The sequence below is a fragment of the Misgurnus anguillicaudatus genome, chromosome 11, assembly GCF_027580225.2.
Source record: "Misgurnus anguillicaudatus chromosome 11, ASM2758022v2, whole genome shotgun sequence".
Classification (NCBI taxonomy): Eukaryota; Metazoa; Chordata; class Actinopteri; order Cypriniformes; family Cobitidae; genus Misgurnus; species Misgurnus anguillicaudatus.
Window position 1 is genome coordinate 28483984 of NC_073347.2, and position 15159 is coordinate 28499142.

The 15159-nt window shown below is 36.5% G+C and overlaps 2 long non-coding RNA genes across 8 annotated transcripts; one reads left to right on the forward strand and one right to left on the reverse strand.

Annotated features, from left to right (window-relative positions):
- Positions 1-2410: 2410 nt before the first annotated feature.
- LOC141368821 (uncharacterized) lies at positions 2411-6102 on the forward strand. 2 transcript variants are annotated; one of them, XR_012372200.1, is made up of 9 exons: positions 2411-3097; positions 3481-3579; positions 3669-3723; positions 3824-3895; positions 4023-4103; positions 4609-4750; positions 4840-4903; positions 5314-5414; positions 5795-6102. It is a non-coding gene; the product is annotated as an uncharacterized lncRNA (long non-coding RNA). The 2 variants fall into 2 exon arrangements; XR_012372199.1 differs by having other exon boundaries at positions 2710-3097; positions 4609-4687.
- A 1934-nt stretch (positions 6103-8036) lies between these two features.
- Positions 8037-13224, reverse strand: LOC129441926 (uncharacterized). Of its 6 annotated transcripts, XR_012372202.1 has the most exons (10): positions 13109-13220; positions 12505-12564; positions 12234-12405; positions 12015-12104; positions 11685-11725; positions 11455-11537; positions 11076-11154; positions 10860-10923; positions 10353-10453; positions 8037-9978 (listed from the first exon to the last, which is right to left on the reverse strand). It is a non-coding gene; the product is annotated as an uncharacterized lncRNA (long non-coding RNA). The 6 variants fall into 6 exon arrangements; XR_012372206.1 differs by having other exon boundaries at positions 11013-11154; positions 12015-12405; positions 13109-13224; XR_012372201.1 differs by having other exon boundaries at positions 12015-12405; positions 13109-13222.
- Positions 13225-15159: the final 1935 nt, after the last annotated feature.

Below are 15159 nucleotides of genomic sequence, written 5' to 3' on the forward strand. Positions count from 1 at the left end.
TGAAGGTGACGTCACATGCATACCCTCTATAGACAGAGCGGCAGATTTAGTTTACAGTGTGAAATCAGCAAAAACACTGGAAAATGCGTCTAAATGGGAAAAAGCTGTTGTACAATAGACTGTACTTACAGATTTAACAAGAATTCTGAGCTATTGTTTTACAGACTGCCAAAAAACATCGAAAGGAGAAGAAAATGGATAGTTTGACTGATCACAGGTGGGTTGACAAGTTGCTAGGGTCACTATCAAGTCCAACTCAATTTTATTTTTGCTGATAATTTCAGTTATACTGACATTTTCGCGGCTGCTGCTAGAACAGCCAGCCATTTTGCTAAATGTTTTGCCACTCAATAGGGCGAACTGTCACGTGTCACGTGGAAAAGTGACGTCAATGCATACCGTCTATATACACTATTTATGATTTGTAGTTGTGTTAAAAGAACACAAACAATAATGTGTTGTCATTGACAATTGTAATGTGTTTTATAATAATAATACAGCTAAGGTGCTTCAGGCTATAAATGCTTTATCCTTGAATAAGTAACATGAATTTAAAGAAATACCTGTTGGATGGGTTAGCAAATCCTGTCCACACCTCCTTTTTTTAATTGTCTCAAAAATTTCATAGAGGACAGGACACTGACTGCAATACACAACCGTATTATTTTATTGCATTAATTAAACTTGTGACAGACTGCTTACAGTTCACATTTTTACCAATGATCCTTTTCTGTTATATTTGTCTATCTCAGTCATTAACAAAAGATATCAACACAACATCAAAACTCTTAGAAAGAAGCAACAAGTATTTTGATGTGGTGAACAAATCTTAATATATAAGAAATATTTCAATCAGCCAGTAAATTTCTCTATTACTTAAATTTGTTGTTTGTAATGAAAAGACACTCAGTGTTAAGCCAAAGTCTGACAGACAGTAACATGACCAATCATTATGTGAGGAATAATTGACGATGGGTCATTGAATTATAAGAAAATAATGCACACCCAACGTGGTAATGCGGCACAACGCGAAGCTACTGCTTCGACTGAATAAACTACTTTTTGATTGAGATCTTCAATGTCTTCCTCATTTTTCTTACAAGGGTATATTTAAAAATGTTATGTACAACAAATGTTTTTTTTGTTTCTGTTTGTTTCTTATTTACTGTTATATCAACCTCATATCGGCCATACAGCCTTATTAATATCGTTATCGCCATCATCCATAAAAAGAAACACCCCATATCGGTCGACCACTACATTGCATAATATAAATAATTTATAAAATGAATAAATATAATAATAAGAATAATTTTTTTTTATATTTGTACACTTAGCACTAACTAGGCCTAGGTCAATGCAGTGCTGACATTTAAAAAAAATTGTTAAAGTGAGATTACAATGATTACCCACAACTGACAAATAGCCCACCTAATGTAAACCATGCCAAAGTAAGTTTGACAGGGCTCCCACACCTTACTTAACTTCAAATTCAAGGAACTTTCAAGGACTTTCCAGGTCCAATACCCTCAAATTCAAGGACTAAATGTGGGGACACTTTTCAAGTGAGAGCAAGGTTACATCGTGTTACCTTTTAAGATACATTGTTACAGTTCCCTTTCGAGGGAACTCGCACTGCGTCACTTCGGTGACACTTTGGGGATGCCTCCAGGGGTAAGTGCGCCTGAATGTGTATATCAAATTCAACTAATGGTGAGGCTTAACGACAAAGACAGGGTGACGCGGGAGCCAGGAAGTATATCGCTATCTGAAATATTGCCAAAGATGGTGTTTCAGGGACGCAGGAAGTATGGCAAGGGAGACGCAGCGTCTCGTTCCCTTCTCAGGTAACAACAGTTACATACGTAACCCGAGACGTTTTCACATGTCAAACACAACTATATGCAAAAAAGCATTTTGGTATGAATCAACATTCACATACAGAAGATACCCAGCGAGCAAAAAGTCGTCTAGAACACGTCTAAAAGACGTAATTCGTAGACATTCAGAAGACGTCCTCACAGGAGCCAGAATGAAAGTTTTTTATACGTCTTTTCTGGGCATTGTTTAGACGTCAATAGAAGACGTGCTACAGACGTAATTGTTAGACATCTAGAAGACGTCCTCACAGGAGCCAGAATGAAAGTTTTTTATACGTCTTTTCTGGACATTGTTTAGACGTCAATAAAAGACGTGCTACAGACGTAATTGTTAGACATGTAGAAGACGTCCTCACAGGACCCAGCAAACATTGGTCCGACCGCAACGTCGTGTCCCTGGCCAAAAATAGTCGCGGTATGACGGCACAAATCGGTGAAAATATGTAACACAGAACATTTCATAAAAATGCATTCAGATACATTTGTACATGTCTATTGTTCTATGGGGTTGCATGTATAATTGTTATTTTGACTTTTACTACGCGTGCTTCAATATTTATACCCTGTTGTGAATCGGTTGTAAGAGGACGTCACTAGGTGACGTCTTTTACACGTGCATTTATAGTCCATCATGACCCTCTATAAAAAATCATAAACCTTCTATAAAGTCATTGTGAAATATGCAAATGCTGTGCTTACACCTTGGTTAATACTGCAATAATTAATTTAAGTGCAAAAAGTAGGTTTTTAGAGGTTGTGAATAGACGTCCACTGACGTCTTTTACACGTCTAGACTAGAGTAGTAGGAAAAAAACAGGATAATCTTTATGAAATACACGATTTGTATACAAAGTAAATATATTAACTTTATCTTGTTTAAATAAATTATAATCACAAAGTGCCCAGTGTGATTGCAAAGCCACACTGCATTTTAGTCATTATTCCAACCTGTTTCATTATTGAATGTATGCATATAAATGTAAAACAGATACATATCCGGTCACCATTTAGGTCTGAGTTGGATGTAATTTCAAAAACTGTGCTATTAATTTAAGAAATATAGTGATAAATCTGGGGATATTACAAAATCCCGCGATAGGACAGATTATCTCGCGAGATAGTGGTGACGTCACGCGTTCTTCCGGAAGTTCACATTCAAACACGAGGAGCGATTACGAGGGAGTTTTGTCTATATATCATTCAAAATCTACTGTTGGGTAAGTACATTGTGTATTATTTGATTAACGTGCTTAAGTTTTACTTGTTTGACACGAAGGCTCCGAAATAAACGTTGCCAGAATTGTCCACACTGAGTATTGCAATAATTAGCTAGAAGGCTAAAAGCTAACGTACTTTGAACTTATACATGGTATAAAGTATGTTTAAGGATACAGTCAAAGTAACTTATTAATGTAGCCTCTTGAAAGTCTCTTTCAGAAAGTAAATTATCTGAAAAATAAAAGTTATTTGGCATTAATGGAATTACAATGATTTGATTGCCTAAACATTGCACATGCAAAATATTAAATACTGTTTTGCATTAAAAGTTTAGCAGAAGTGTTTGTTTGATTAACTTCCTTTGCTTTTGTTTTGTACAAAGGAAAAGCAGAACCTCATCCAAATAAAAATAAACAAGCTGTTAAAGGCACTGTGTCCTACACAGACCCTCCAAAATATAACCACCCAAAACCCAAGTCAGGTAAATGTCTCAGTTTGAAAATACATTAACAAATTGGAGTTGTTATTGTGGAGTTAATATCATTAATTACAATTTCGTTTTATTTACAGTTGAAGGTCAACACAAACCAAATAAAGATGTGCATTCTACAAACAATAAAAAAAGGTATGGAAAACTGTAGATATGAATTGTTGTAGATATGACTTAAACAGTCTACACATTTGTTAATGTTCTAATGTTTCATATGTCCTTGTTTGTGCTAAAGATCAAGTTTTGTGTCCACCACACTTAGATGAGGCGTGCCCGACCCCTGACTTTGTCTACCCTACATTAAGTTGTAAGTTTTTGACTGCTTTTGCTTAATACTACGAAAAAACATGATTCTTTCAAAAATGACTTTTATATATTTTGATATGAAACTCAAAAATGTATATAAATTGTTTTGGTGTATTTTGTTTACACAGGCACACTTCATGACAGTAAACATCGGTATCACAATGGTGTGATTGATCTATACCCTAGAATAAGCTGTGACACTATGAGACGTACGTGCTACTGATGCTTTTTTTGGTGCATTCCCACACTATACAAACACATTGCTTGGCTCCTAAGTGCATACACTTTTGCCTTTATAATGTCATTCTCATTTTTAGGTAAAAATGTATTCCATGAGTCAGGGTTTTGCCTGAATGTCAACATAATATCCAAAAACTTTGATATAAAAAGTGATTTATTTTAATATTTTACACTACTATGTATTTTTTAAAATACATTGTGCATGTGTATGTTTATTGTACTTAATGAAATTACATGCAAGGTGTCATGCAAGATTTTACATTAGTGACAACAAAGCTAAGAGTATAAACATATTTACATTTCTCTGAATCTGAGTTAATTGTTACAAATACAGAGCTTATAATATCTGTCATTGCTCAACCACAAAGACCTAAAAGTACAGACAGCTAATTTCATAACTAATGCAGTATTACACTGTGAAGTGATTTACTGTTTATATTTTACACTACCATATAATTAACTCTATTTGTACAGGTGAGGTAACACAACGAAAAAATTACCGGATGGAGACTACATGATTCTTCACCTATGGCCTTAGCTTCAAATGCAACATGTAAGAAATGCTATATGACTGTGTATTGTGCATTATGAATACATCAAATATGTTGATAACAAGGTGATCTGCGTAAGTTGTGACATAAAGAATATGTATATATATTTCCATCTATCTTTCTATAACATTATTTCAATTGTTTTCACATTTAGGTCCAGCAACTGTCTGAGTTGGTGGATATTCTGTCAGAGACTGCGTGAACAACGTTATGAACAGGTATTTATTTCTCTTGATTTGTGTAATCCTGCATAATATTTAAGGAATATATATTGATTACCACCATAATTAACCCAGCTATTTATATTACTTCAATTCAGGATTTAATCCATCACACATCACTTGTTGAGAAGTTTTAATGTTCGTAATGACTTAAACAGTCAGCCATACTGAAAACAAGAAATCAAAACATAATTTCAGTGTAAGCCATTACTTGTCACCCAAAGTTAGGGATGAGGATATAGTTCATAGCACTTGTTACATGGTAGATGAAACAAGTGAAGTTGTGAAGTGTTAACACATAGTGTATGTTTAAACATTGTATGCAATTGCTCATTACTGTTAATTGTGATTTATTGACCTTTTAGGTTATTTGTCTAAGGTGAAGTAATCTTACATTTCTTTCACAGAATGATGTCAAATTGTCTTATGGCAAAGTTCAATATGAGGGGTGGTGGACATCTGGAAAAGAAGTCTTTTAAAGGCACACCTTTGTATTATGTTATTCAAGGTAATTTGGGGAATGTTGATCTAAAAAAAACTTCTTGTATATTGATTGTAATTTTATTGTTATGCTTGATCTATTCAGGGGACATCACAGCTCACCTGTCTTTATCAGAAATATCCTGTTCATTTTTTGACACACCTAGTTAAGGGTCTTTCTCAAGGGCACCACAGTGGTTTTGTAGAGGGAGGGGACAAATGCTGTATCCCCCACAACTGATCTAACACTTATTTAAATCAGAGCATATTTTGTACAATAATATATATAATATTAATATATCATTTTAGCTGTAGACCATAAAGATTTTGAAAGTAAGTGCATGTCATTTACCTCAAAATTTTAATTGTATTTATTTTAAAAAGAAACATATTCTTCTCTTCCTTCAGATGCTGTGAAGAGGTGGAGCCCAAATGCCACAGACTCGGAAATAGATGCAGCTATGGCAGACCACCTCAAGCACGCTCCAGGAAGAGCTGGGGGTGGTGGATACAAAAAAGCCTAACAGCTGTAATGTGTTAAAGAGAGTTGACCAAAAAAGGAAAATTGCTATAATTTTCTTATCCACATGTTTCGAACCTGTATACCTTTCTATTTTCTGCTGAACACAAAGATTGAAGAATGTTTGTAACTTCACAACCCATTAACTGTCAATATTTTTTTTTACAATTGTAGTAATGGGTTGTGAGATCTGCTTTGTTAAAAACATTCTTTCACATATCTTTGTGTTCAGCAGAACATAGAAGGGTATACAGGTTTGAAACACGAGAGGGAATAAATGACTAAATATTAATTTTTGGGTGAACTATCCCTTTATAGAAAGTGTTTTGAAGTTGTTATTATAGTTAAATGGTTTAAAAAAATAAAAAGTGCTAAATCAGAACATGCTTCTTTTTTTGTTATGGCCACAAATAATGTATTCTTTAATGTGTTTGTGAAGTACACGTGGTTGGGGCGGTTTGTGGACGTTCGGGTCTGGCTGGACCAATTTTGGGCTGATTTTGGACCTTTGTGAATGTGTGTTGGACCTCGGTGCAGTTGATTGCCTTTCACGATGTTACACAATGGGTGTATATTCATTTTATATGCATACATTTAAACTATGCAGCAACACATTTAAACATCCAGAAGACGGCACATTTAGACGTCCAGGGACGGGCAGAAAAGACGTGTAATTCACGGCCAAATGACGTCAAAGACGTCCGCTCAACTTTAATTTAGGGTATTTTTCAACCGCGATGGGACGTGACGAAGGGTCGTCTTTTCAACGGTCATAAAACGTCCATATGTTTGCTATATGAGGGCTTAAAACATATATTTAAACTATGCAGGAACACATTTAAACATCCAAAATACGGCGCATTTAGACGTCCAGGGACGTGCAGAAAAGACGTGTAATTCACGGCCAGATGACGTCAAAGACGTCGGCTCAACTTTCATTTTGGATATATTTTTCAACGCGGACGGGACGTGACGAACGGACGTCTTTTCAACGGTCATCACACGTCCAAATGTTTGTTGGGGAGCCAGAATGAAAGTTTTTTATACGTCTTTTCTGGACATTGTTTAGACGTCAATAAAAGACGTGCTACAGACGTAATTGTTAGACATGTAGAAGACGTCCTCACAGGAGCCAGAATGAAAGTTTTTTATACGTCTTTTCTGGACATTGTTTAGACGTCAATAAAAGACGTGCTACAGACGTAATTGTTAGACATCTAGAAGACGTCCTCACAAGAGCCAGAATGAAAGTTTTTTATACGTCTTTTCTGGACATTGTTTAGACGTCTATAAAAGACGTGCTACAGACGTAATTGTTAGACATCTAGAAGACGTCCTCACAAGAGCCAGAATGATAGTTTTTTATACGTCTTTACTGGACATTGTTTAGACGTCAATTAAAGACGTGCTACAGACGTAATTGTTAGACCTCAGGAGGACGTCCACACAGGAGCCAGATTTAACGTTTTTAATACGTCTTTACTGGACATTGTTTAGACGTCAATTAAAGACGTGCTACAGACGTAATTGTTAGACCTCAGGAAGACGTCCACACAGGAGCCAGATTTAAAGTTTTTAAGACGTCTTTTATGGACATTGTTTAGACGTCAATTAAAGACGTGCTACAGACGTAATTGTTAGACCTCAGGAAGACGTCCAAACAGGAGCCAGATTTAAAGTTTTTAATACGTCTTTACTGGACATTGTTTAGACGTCAATAAAAGACGTGCTACAGACGTAATTGTTAGACCTCAGGAAGACGTCCACACAGGAGCCAGATTTAAAGTTTTTAATACGTCTTTACTGGACATTGTTTAGACGTCAATAAAAGACGTGCTACAGACGTAATTGTTAGACCTCAGGAAGACGTCCACACAGGAGTCAGATTTAAAGTTTTTTATACGTCTTTACTGGACATTGTTTAGACGTCAGTAAAAGACGTGCAACAGACATAATTGTTACACATGCAGAAGACGTCCACACAGGAGCCAGAATTAAGTTTTTAATAATTTACGTCTTTACTGGACTTTGTTTACACCAGAACTTCATAACCTTCAGAGTGGTAAGCCCCCCCAAAAACATAGCAAAAGCTCTTTCAATTCATATCTGTGAGGAACGACAGAGACTGAATCCCAATGCAGAGGGAAGTTTATTCACAAAATAATAAGATAGAGAAGAGAGGTGTCTGCCGCCGGAGAGAGAGTAGGAAACCCCTGGCTTAAACTCCAGCCGGGGTCTCAGGGGTAATCTGAGCCCCGATACAGGGCGAAGACCAGTAGGCCACTCCAGAGAGCGCCGCTTCACGGAAGCACGGGGATGGGGCGCACTCTCTACCCAGGGCACTGCGGAGATGGAATACGGCTCCTCTGCCGTGGCAGCGGTTCGCTGGAGGATGATGGAAATGGAGAGCCCGAACCTCGCCTGGCAGAGAACCACGGGAGAAGACTGGCAGTCTATAGGTGGTAGAGAAAACAGAGTTAGTTCAATCGCCCGGAGGCGGCAGTGCCCGCCGGGCACAGATGACAAAGGAGCCTCGCTGTTCACGGCCGGGACAGATGGAACAGTCCTTCTGAGGGTGGAGAACAGAGTCTTAATAATCCGGCTGGAAATATCCACAGCTGGGAGAAGGAAATCCACAACAATGAGCGGAAGCAGAGGTCCTACAAATGGCAGCAGAGAACACAGTCTTAGATTAACTAGACAGATAATAGTTTACTGACAAGACTTGGCGACAACATCAAAGACGAACTCGCACAAAACAAATGTGGAACTGAGCAATTATACTAATAACGATTGGCATGAAAAAAAGCTTCAGGTGGAGATGACGTGGTGATGAAATCAAACGAAAGACAGGACACCTGTGAGCGGCGCGCACGTTGAGCTGTCAAAACAAAACAAACAACAGAGCAGATACCCAACAAACATTTGGTCGTGTGATTACAGTTGAAAAGACGTCCGTTCGTCACGTCCCGTCAGCGTTGAAAAATATATCCAAAATGAAAGTTGAGCCGACGTCTTTGACGTCATTTGGCCGTGAATTACACGTCTTTTCTGCACGTCCCTGGACGTCTAAATGCGCCGTCTTTTGGATGTTTAAATACGTTCCTGCATAGTTTAAATATGTTCCTGCATAGTTTAAATATATGTTTTAAGCCCCCATATAGCAAACATTTGGACGTTTTATGACCGTTGAAAAGACGTCCCTTCGTCACGTCCCATCACTGTTGAAAAATACCTTAAATTAAAGTTGAGCGGACGTCTTTGACGTCATTTGGCCGTGAATTACACGTCTTTTCTGCCCGTCCCTGGACGTCTAAATGTGCCGTCTTCTGGATGTTTAAATGTGTTGCTGCATTGTTTAAATGTATGCATATAAAATGAATATACACCCATTGTGTAACATCGTGAAAGGCAATCAATTGTATTGAGGTTTAACACATATTCACAAAGGTTCAAAATCGGTTCAAAATTGGTCCAGTCAGACCTGATCGTCCATTAAACGTTTTAACCACGTGTACTTCACAAACACATTAAAGAACACATTATTTGTGGCCATAACCAAAAAAGAAGCATGTTCTGATTTAGCACTTTTTATTTTTTAACCATTTAACTATAATAACAATTTCAAAACACTTTCTATAAAGGGATAGTTCACCCAAAAATTAATATTTAGTCATTTATCCACTCTCATGTTTCAAACCTGTATACCCTTCCATGTTCCGCTGAACACAAAGATATTTGAAAGAATGTTTTTAACAAAGCAGATCTCACAACCCATTACTACAATTGTAAAAAAAAAAAAAAATATTGACAGTTAATGGGTTGTGAAGTTACAAACATTCTTCAATCTTTGTGTTCAGCAGAAAACAGAAACGTATACAGGTTTGAAACATGTGGATAAGAAAATTAACAATTTTCCTTTTTTGGTGAACTCTCTCTTTAACACATCACAGCTGTTTGGCTTTTTTGTATCCACCACCCCCAGCTCTTCCTGGAGCGTGCTTGAGGTGGTCTGCCATAGCTGCATCTATTTCCGAGTCTGTGGCATTTGGGCTCCACCTCTTTACAGCATCTGAAGGAAGAGAAGATGTTTCTTTTTAAAATAAATACAATTAAAATTTTGAGGTAAATGACATGCACTTACTTTCAAAATCTTTATGGTCTACAGCTAAAATGATATATTAATATTATATATATTATTGTACAAAATATGTTCTGCTTTAAAAGTGTTAGATCAGTTGTGGGGGAAACAGCATTTGTCCCCTCCCTCTACAAAACCACTGTGGTGCCCTTGAGAAAGACCCTTAACTAGGTGTGTAACTGTCAAAAAATGAACAGGATATTTCTGATAAAGACAGGTGAGCTGTGATGTCCCCTGAATAGATCAAGCATAACATTAAAAATTACATCAATATAATTACATCAAAATAACATTCCCTAAATTACCTTGAATAACATAATACAAGGATGTGTCTTTAAAAGACTTATTTTCCAGATGTCCACCACCCCTCATATTGAAGTTTGCCATAAGACAATTTGACATCATTCTGTGAAAGAAATGTAAGATTACTTCACCTTAGACAAATTACCTAAAAGGTCAATAAATCACAATTAACAGTAATGAGCAATTGCATACAATGTTCAAACATACACTATGTGTTAACACTTCACAACTTCACTTGTTTCATCTACCATGTAACAAGTGCTATGAACTATATCCTCATCCATAAGTTTGGGTGACAAGTAATGGCTTACACTGAAATTATGTTTTGATTTCTTGTTTTCAGTATGGCTGTTTAAGTCACTACGAACATAAAAACTTCTGAACAAGTGATGTGTGACGGATTAAATCCTGAATTGAAGTAATATAAATAGCTGGGTTAATTATGGTGGTAATCAATATATATTCCTTAAATATTATGCAGGATTACACAAATCAAGAGAAATACATACCTATTCATAACGTTGTTCACGCAGTCTCTGACAGAATATCCACCAACTCAGACAGTTGCTGGACCTAAATGTGAAAACAATGGAAATAATGTTATAGAAAGATAGATGGAAATATAAATACATATTCTTTATGTCACAACTTACGCAGATCACCTTGTTATCAACATCTTTGATGTATTCATAATGCAAAATACACAGTCATATAGCATTTCTTACTTCTTGCATTTGAAGCTGAGGCCATAGGTGAAGAATCAGGTAGTCTCCATCCGGTAATTTTTTCGTGGTGTTACCTCACCTGTACAAATAGAGTTAATGTTATGGTAGTGTAATATTTTAACAGTAAATAACTTCACAGTATACTGCATTAGTTATGAAATCAGCTGTCTGTACTTTTAGGTCTTTGTGGTTGCAATGACAGACATTATAAGCTCTGTATTTGTAACTATTAACTCAGATTCAGAGAAATGTAAATGTTTATACTCTAAGCTGTGTTGCCACTAATGTGAAATCTTGTGATGCACGATAAATCGCATGCGATATCATGCGCATCTCGTCAGTAAAGCCGGTTCCTTGATTAGTAGTAAATCACCATCACCTGGTTTCAGATGGATGCTCTCTGGGATTGGGGTGCCCACTGGTACTGGATCGTCAATCCAGAATTTGGGATTGTAGACAATACTATATAGACAATAAAAACAAAAGGTGTAAAAAATAAGTTATTTAAGGTAAGAAAGGACACATTAATGAATGAATAACACCATAACTGTACGATTACAAAAAATCCGCTTTAGGTGTATGACAATACACAAGAAAACAATACTATGCCTCTTTCGGTTGTCTGTAAGATGGCTGTTCATTATGTGACCCTGCAAAACAAATGACACCTTGCATGTAATTTCATTAAGTACAATAAACATACACATGCACAATGTATTTTAAAAAAATACATAGTAGTGTAAAATATTAAAATAAATCACTTTTTATATCAAAGTTTGGGATATTATGTTGACATTTAGGCAAAACCCTGACTCATGGAATACATTTTTACCTATAAATGAGAATGAGATTATAAAGATGGAACTGTATGCAATTTGGAGCCAAGCAATGTGTTTGTATAGTGTGGGAATGCACAAAAAAAGCATCAGTAGCATGTACGCAGCATCAGTGTCACAGCTTATTCTAGGGTATAGATCAATCACACCATCTTGATACCGATGTTTACTGTCATAATGTGTGTGCCATCACCTGTGTAAACAAAAAAAAACACCAAAACAATTTATATACATTTTTTAGTTTCATATCAAAATATATACAATTATTTTTTGAAAGCATGATTATTATCTGTGGTATTAAGCAAAGCAGTCAAAAACTTACAACTTACAGGAGTAGTCCACTTCAAAGATGGGGCCCATTGACCCACCATAGTATTTTTATGTCCTACTATGAAAAGTCAATGGACCCCATCTTCAAAGTGGACCACTCCTTTAATGTAGGGTAGACAAAGTCAGGCACGTCTCATCCAAGTGTGTTGGACACAAAACTTGATCTTTAGAACAAACAAGGACATATGACAAATTAGAACATTAACAAATGTGTAGACTGTTTAAGCCATATCTACACAATTCATATCTACAGTTTGTCATACCTTCTTTTTTATTGTTTGTAGAATCGACAACATCTTCATTTGGTTTGTGTTGATCTTCAACTGTAAATAAAATGAAATTGTAATGATATTTACACAACAAATAACATCTCACATTTGTTTAAGTGTATTTTCAAATAGATTGGATTTTGAATGGTTATATTTTGGAGGAGGATCTGGGTAGGACACAGTCCTTCTAGCAGCTTGTTTATTTTTATTTGGATTAGGTTCTGCTTTTCCTTTGTACAAAACAAAAGCAAAGGAAGTTAATCAAACACTTACACTGAGCTTTTAATACAGAACAGTATTTAACATTTTACATCTGCAATGTTAATCATTACCATCATGCCAAATGACTTTTCTCTTTCAGATAATTTACTTTCTGAAAGAAACTCTCAAAAGGCTACATAAATAAGTTAAAGTAATAACTGTGACTATCATTAAACATACTTTATGGTATACCATGTAACTTATAAGTTCAGAGTAACTTTAAGCCTACTACGTTAGCTAATTTTACGTGTGGACAATTCTGGCAACGTTTATTTCAGTTCCTTCGTCAACAAGTAAAACTTAAGCACGTTAATCAAATAATACAAAATGTACTTACCCAATAGTAGGTTTTATATAATATAAAGACACAACTCCTTCATAAATTCACCCTCTCGTCGTGGCTTGCTGGCTGCACACGACGTACTTCCGGGAGAACGTGTGACGTGACAACTATCTCGCGAGAAAATCTACCCTATCGCGCGATTTTGTAAAATATTTTGTTTAAACATTCTTGGCAGCGCAGTTTTGAAATTACATCCAACTCAGACCTAAATGGTTACCGGATATATACTTTCTTTACATTTATATGCATACATTTAATAATAAAGCAGGTTGAAATAATGACTAAAATGTATTGTGGCTTTGCAATCACACTGGGCACTTTGTGATTATAATTTTTTTAAACAAGATAAAGTTAATATATTTACTTTGTATACAAATCGTGTATTTCATAAAGATAATTCTGTTTTTTTCCTACTAGTCTAGTCTAGACGTGTAAAAGACGTCAGTGGACGTCTATTCACAACCTCTTAAAAAAATACTTTTTGCACTTAAATTAATTATTACAGTATTAACCAAGGTGTAGGCACAGCATTTGCATATTTCGCAATGACTTTATAGAAGGTTTATGATTTTTTTATAGAGGGTCATAATGGACTATAAATGCACGTGTAAAAGACGTCACCTAGTGACGTCCTCTTACAACCGATTCACAACAGGGTATAAATATTGAAGCACACGTAGTAAAAGTCAAAGTAACAATTATACATGCAACCCCATAGAACTATAGACATGTACAAATGTATCTGAATGCATTTTTATGAAATGTTCTGTGTTACATATTTTCACCGATTTGTGCCGTCATACCGCAACTATTTTTGGCCAGGGACACGACGTTGCGGTCGGACCAATGTTTGCTGGGCGCCTTCCCCAGCTGACTGTGTTTACAAGAAGTGACAAAATAAAAAGAATAAGAAGGAAGTACACAATCGTGATTCTGACAGGGATACAAAAACCGCTATAGCCAAGATGCATACATGAACACATTACCGCTAATATACCCAGTCGTTGTGACTCTTTCGGATGATGAGGTTTATGCAAAGTGTCTGCCAGCCGTTGGCAAGGAAACTTTAACAACTGCCTGCTTGCTGGCGAATTGCTCCATCAAGACATTGCAAACAAATACGTTATTGTAACCAAAATATTGAGTTTTGGTACTGGTTGTATAGCCATCGATAGCATGTCATTGACTAAATCTGGATGTTAAGTTAACGGACGTACAGAATGGACGTCATTTATCGACTAATTATGGATGTCAATGGACGTACAGATTAGAGCCAGTATGGACGTCTTTTCTCGACTTATTCTGGCTGTCAGTGGACGTATAGATTGTGGCCAGTTTGGACATCATTATTCACGTCATTTATCGACTAATTATGGATGTCAATGGACGTACAGATTAGAGCCAGTATGGACGTCTTTTCTCGACTTATTCTGGCTGTCAGTGGACGTATAGATTGTGGCCAGTTTGGACATCATTACTCACGTCATTTATCGACTAATTATGGATGTCAATGGACGTACAGATTAGAGCCAGTATGGACGTCTTTTCTCGACTTATTCTGGCTGTCAGTGGACGTATAGATTGTGGCCAGTTTGGACATCATTATTCACGTCATTTATCGACTAATTATGGATGTCAATGGACGTACAGATTAGAGCCAGTATGGACGTCTTTTCTCGACTTATTCTGGCTGTCAGTGGACGTATAGATTGTGGCCAGTTTGGACATCATTACTCACGTCATTTATCGACTAATTATGGATGTCAATGGACGTACAGATTAGAGCCAGTATGGACGTCTTTTCTCGACTTATTCTGGCTGTCAGTGGACGTATAGATTGTGGCCAGTTTGGACATCATTACTCACGTCATTTATCGACTAATTATGGATGTCAATGGACGTACATATTAAAGCCAGTATGGACGTCTTTTCTCGACTTATTCTGGCTGTCAGTGGACGTATAGATTGTGGCCAGTTTGGACATCATTACTCACGTCATTTATCGACTAATTATGGATGTCAATGGACGTACAGATTAGAGCCAG